We start from the raw sequence: 6,000 nt of genomic DNA on the forward strand, positions 1-6,000 counted from the left end.
CAGCTCATCAAATCACACTCAGCACCACTGTCTCCCATGCTTCTACTACTATGGACCATTATGCAGCACTTAAAAGTATTCAACGACTTTTCTAATCCACATTCCCAAGATCCATAGTCCTTTAAAAAAAAAGTTTGGTCAGGCCTATCAAACACAGCAATACCCCAGTACCTGGTACCAACTTCTGTCTTAGTTAGGGTTTCTATTCCTGTGAAGAGACACCATGACACAGCAACTATTACAAAGAAAACATTTAATTGTGGTAACTTACTTACAATTCAGAGGTTCAGTCCATTATCATCATGGCATGGATCATGGTGGCATGCCAGCAGATATGGTGCTCCCTACATCTTCATCAGAAGGCAACAGGAAGTGGACTAAAGCACTGGACAGTATCTTGAGCATGTATGAGACCTCAAACCCACCTCTACAGTGGCATAACACCTCCAAGACCACATCTACTCCAACAAGGCCACACCCCAAATAGTGTCACAGCCTATAGGGGCCAATTACATTCAAGCTACAACAATATCTAATGTTGTTTCTTAGTCTTGTAAGTGGCACCTTAAAACAACTCATTTCTCATGGCCATAACATTCATATGAAATGTAGTGCTAGCCTTGATTTCCAACTCAGGAAACTGAACTGTAGAGTTCGTAACATACCAGCATCTACAGACAGAACTTCCCATATTTAGATGTTACAATTGGTTGTGGGATGATGAATGCTCAACAATAAGTCTCCATTAAAACAGAAACAAGGTGTAACATGAATAAATAAAAACCAACAGACAGATATTGGGGTTCAAGCTGAAAATCAGAAAAGCAAAGCAGCCAGCCATTAGACATTTCAGACCAATGTTCAGACCAAAGGGGAGATTGTGTTCTCTGATTACATCTCCAAACTGCACTGCTCTCCTCAGAATCATAGGCTGCTGCCTCTACCCAACATTGCTGAAGACTCATTGCCCAAGACTGACTTATTTCGTCTTTATATACCTTTCTATGACCAGCCATATCACTCTCGTCTCCATCTCCCGAGTTCTGGGATTAAAGGTGTGTGATCCCAACAGCTGGTATCACCTTTGTGTGAGCTGCTTCTCTTTTAGACTGGATCACTTTTAAGTAGCTCTGTGTGACCTTGAACTAACAGAGATCCATCTGCCTCTGTCTCCCAAGTTCCGGGATTAAAGGTGTATGCCACCATAGACTGACTCTATGGCTAGCTACTATGACTGCTGGGATTAAAGGTGTGTATCACCACTGCCTGACCTCTATGGCTTGTGGCTAGCTTTGCATTCTGAACTCTAAGGCAAGTCTTACTAAATCACAAATAATATATCACCACAATTTGTCTTTTTTATCTAATACAAAAAGAAGGCTACAACTAACATAAGAAAAACTATGTACAATAAATACAGTAACTATGTACAGTATATACAAGCAATAAATACATCAACACTGTAATAATATAGAAATGTACACTTTGTATTGGTATGGATTTTGGTTTATTGATATAAATTCAAGGTCAATTTTGTTATATGCATATTTCTACTCCTGTTTAGGTATTCTGTTTATATGGCTCATTTAAACATGTAATGTACAATTAAATACAGATATATTAAATTATCTGTACAATTAAATACAGACAATTAAATATAGTCACCTATAATAGTCAAAATTTATAGTTATGTTAGTTAGGTTTTCTAGAAATACAGAAACATACTTGAGATGGATAGATATTCTTTAAACCTTTCAAAGACCTATAGAATATGGCATTTAAAATTGTTTAGGGTTTGTTGTTGTTGTTGTTTTCTGAGGTTTTTTGTTTTGGTTTAGTTTGGTTTGGTTTGGTTTGGTTTGGTTTGGTTTGGTTTGGTTTTTCGAGACAGGGTTTCACTGTACTGCTTTGGAGCCTGTCCTGGAACTAGCTCTGTAGACAAGGCTGGCCTCAAACTCAGAAATGTGCCTGCCTCTGCCTCCTGAGTGCTGGGATTAAAGGCATGTGCCATCAACTCCCAGCCTTAAAATGGTTTAGGGTTTTTCATGACTATGAGACCCAACTGCTCCTGGCAACACCAATTACATAAGAAAGGAGGATGGGCATTGTAGAAACTCAATATGGAGTTGCTTTCAACATGGCAGACATAACCATTTGGGCAAGAAACTGCTCTTGCTTGGACTGTTTGACTGTATGTTGTATAAACAGTATATGTAGGACCCACAGGAAGGTGACTAATGAACTTACTAAAACAAGATGGGACAGTCCTACAGAGTTCCTGATTCATGGAAGAGTCTGCCAGACATTCTGCATGTCACAGAGAAAAATGACTGACAAACTGCTACAGGTGGGACAGTTTCAAATTTCCCACTTTACTGAGAAGTCTGCCAGATTCACTATGACCTATGGACTGAAGATGGATGCTCCGACGTTACAGAGGAAATTTGGGTGACTGTCTAGGCAGTGAAATGTCTCTGTCACCTCTAGAGTTTATACATTATCCTTCTTAGGGCTTTGATGGAGTTGAAGACAGTTATGGTTATTGTTTTCCATAGTTATGATAAAAGATAAGTTACATATAAGATTTTAGACTCACAACGATAGGGTAGATTATAGAATATTTTCTTTAAAGTTTGCCAAGTGTTAATGGACTAAATATTGTTAACCATAGTTCTTACTCAATAACTGTTTTGTTATGTATAATTTTACTATGCTAAAGTTAAAATCTTTCTTTTATTTAGACAGAAAAGAGGAGATGATAGGGGATGTCCTTCTGTATATATGTTTCTCTTATTGGTTAAAACACTGTTTGGCCAATGGATGCAGGAAGATAGACAGGTTTAGGAGACGAGGAGAATTCTAGGAAAGGTAGGTGGAAGGAGATGGGACAGACTCCATGTAGTTGTCAAAGGAGTAACAGGTCTGGACATTCTTGGATAAGCCAAGACCACGTGGAAATACATAGATTAATAGAAATGGGTTAATAATTAAGACAGCTAGCCAATAAGAAGCCCTGGCCATCAGCTAATAGCTTATAATTAATATAAATGTGTGTTTATTTGGGACTGAAGTGACTGTAGGACCTGGCAGAATAGGAAAGAACCCCCAAAATGGTGTAGTCCATTTGTATTTGACAAAATCGGAGAAAATACTCTATTTCTGTCCTATCTTGGTGAGTTCAAAGTCTTTACCTAATTTACTTTCCATTCTTTTTTTTCCCCAATCCTCAAACCATTTATTGACAGCAAAAGTCTCCATAGCTGTGAACCACATGAGGGGCAGGTAGGGGGAAGTATGGGAATCAGCAAAGAGTTGTTTGCAGGGGTGCTGCCACCCTGGGCATGCTGTAAGCTCATGGTCATCACCGGCCATCACTGGTTTGCTGCTGTGGGCAACAGGGATATTGTAGGACAGCCACCTCGGAGAGCTATGGGGACATGGGGACACAGGGACAGAGACAGAATGCTGGGCACAGGGACACAGGACACATGAGGCTACTGAGGCACGGATACAAAGGGGGCAGTGAGTAACACAGGACATGCCGAGGTGACAATGAAATAGGGTTAGAATTCTGGGCTATTCTGGACACTACCCAGCAGGCTTCCTCCTCAACCACTCAGGCGCCAGGGTTTACAGGCAAGAGACACTGAGGCAGGGCTGGGCAGCAGGTCATTTTCCCTCAGAGTCAAATAGGAGACCCTGAAAACAGCATCTACAGACCGAAGGCTGAACTGTGCCTTCAGGGTCCTTGTAGAGAATTGCATAGCAAGGCTTGAAGCATTAGGGTTATCCGTCATGCTCAGCATGCCCGCCAGGGGTCAGTGTCGTGGAGCAGTGCTCATAGCAAAGGCAGGGTCAATGCCAGTCCTTACCCAGAGAAGTCACCTTCTCAGCAAAGTACACCCACCCTCTTGTTGCATGGAGGACACATGTTGGGTTCCCCAGTGAATGTGGTGACACTAGAAACTTTGCTGAGACCCTTGGGGGTTTGCTGGTCTTCTGATCCTAGGTTCTACTACAGGGACCTCGATGGGGCCAGTAGAACCAGCGCCCCCTATATCCACGCCTTTGGGTCCAAACAGCTGGTGGCAGAAAGGATTCCCATCATGCTCAGCATGGCCCTCGGGTATCATCATCTTGTTACAGCTCTCACACTTGAGACAACTTGTGCCAGCCCTTGCCCTGGGAGCTCACGTTCTCAGAGAAGTACACGGTCTTGTCATGCTTGGGACACTTGGAGGCTACGGTTGGAGCACTCAGTTGGTCCACACCCTCCACCCCGTTCTTACTTTCTATTATAATTTGCATTATCAAATCAAAATTATCTTTTTATGTCTCTCAACCTTATATACTTTGTGTTTCTTTAGTGAGCTTCTTTTCTGTGTCTGGTACACAAGGAAAACTATAACTATACTATCTAGTCTTCAGCTCCCTCAGAGACCCAAGAAGGAAATAATATTAACTGTATAAGCAGGAAGTATGAGCAAGGGACTGCCAAAAATGTGAGAAATGACAAAAGTAGCTGACTGCCTGGACAGTCACCCAAGTTCCTCTGCAATGTTGAGGCATACATCTTCCATCTATAGGCCTAGCAGATCTGACAGACCCTTCTATAAAGCACAATTTTTGAAGGACTGTCCTATCTTGTCTTGATAAGATTTGCAGTCACCCCATTTTGTGCCCTGCTTGTCCAATTTGGACAGAATACTGCCAGCAATTGAGGCAAGAGCACTTTCTTACCCAGTGTCTACTTTTGCCACCAAAAAGTAAATTCAATGCCCATCATCTTCTCTGATGTAGATTGGTACTGTCAGGAGCATGCATGCCTCATTGTCATAAAAACAGAACCTATGAAAATATCTTAAATGCCATATTCTGTAGATCTCTGAAGTGATTGAAGACAACCTATCTTTCCAAAATATATCTCTGCTTGATCTTGTAAACATTACCTAATGTGACTACAAGTTCAATTGTAATAGGTAACTAATTACTAACTTGCATATCCTTACTATCCTATATAGTTAGCAATAATTACTTTCAAGGACTAGAAATTTGTATTACATTGTTCAATGGGCTATATAAATACAATACCTTGAACAAGATTACAAACTATGTACAATATGTTTTAACAAGCAAAGTTAATCTCAAATTTGTATCAATATATAGAATTTGTATACAATATACAAAACTCTAATACAATGTAAAATATTTAAAAGTAGTAGGTGCTTTTGCTTTTTAAAAGTAGATTCATGATCTACCTTTTTTCCTTATCATATCTATCCCCCTCCTTTTTTTGATCATTGACAATATCTTGTAACCAACCTAAACAATAGCAAATATACCTAACCCATTGAATGACTAAAAACTACACACCTCACCTTTTGAGAATGTGAGTATCATGTTCTTAAATTTACTGCCTGCTGTCTGGGGGGGTGGGGGAACATGACATCTTTAGGAGATCCTGAAAAGAAAAAAAATGGGTTAATTTTCAAGCTACATCATTTGTTGTCTTGGCTAGAGTAGTCTGTAAGGCTAGATCACCTCAGCTAGCCACCTCAAAATTGTGCTGAGCAGTCTCTGAAGCTAGATCATCTCAGCTGGCCTCTTTAAAATTGTTCTGAGTATTTTGTAGTCGAAAGCTGATCTTTAAGCTTAATGGTGTTATTGTAATCCTGGTGGAATTGTCATCTGTCAGTTCCCATCTAGTTTGTTTGTTTGTTTGTTTTATTTGTTTGTTTGTTTGTTTTGTCTTGTTTTTCAAGACAACTTGTGTTAACAGTCCTGGCTGTCCTGATACTCATTTTGTATACCAGACTGGCCTTAAACTTGTGATCCTCCTGCCTTTGCCTCCCAGTTGTGGGATTAAACACATGTATGACCTCTTCCTGCCTTGGATTCAATCTTCTTTTTGAAGATTTCAGAGATCCACATTAAGTAAAATTATTTCATTTCTTGGTAATTTTTTCCCAGGCAGTTCTCCTTTCTTCTTTGAATGTTTAT

At 40.1% G+C, this 6,000-nt stretch overlaps 1 pseudogene; it reads right to left on the reverse strand.

Annotated features, from left to right (window-relative positions):
* Positions 1-3,361: 3,361 nt before the first annotated feature.
* On the reverse strand, positions 3,362-4,308 carry LOC127225075 (cysteine-rich protein 2-like; annotated as a pseudogene).
* Between the last annotated feature and the right edge of the window lie 1,692 nt (positions 4,309-6,000).

The sequence above is a fragment of the Phodopus roborovskii genome, unplaced genomic scaffold, assembly GCF_943737965.1.
Source record: "Phodopus roborovskii unplaced genomic scaffold, PHOROB, whole genome shotgun sequence".
Lineage (NCBI taxonomy): Eukaryota > Metazoa > Chordata > Mammalia > Rodentia > Cricetidae > Phodopus > Phodopus roborovskii.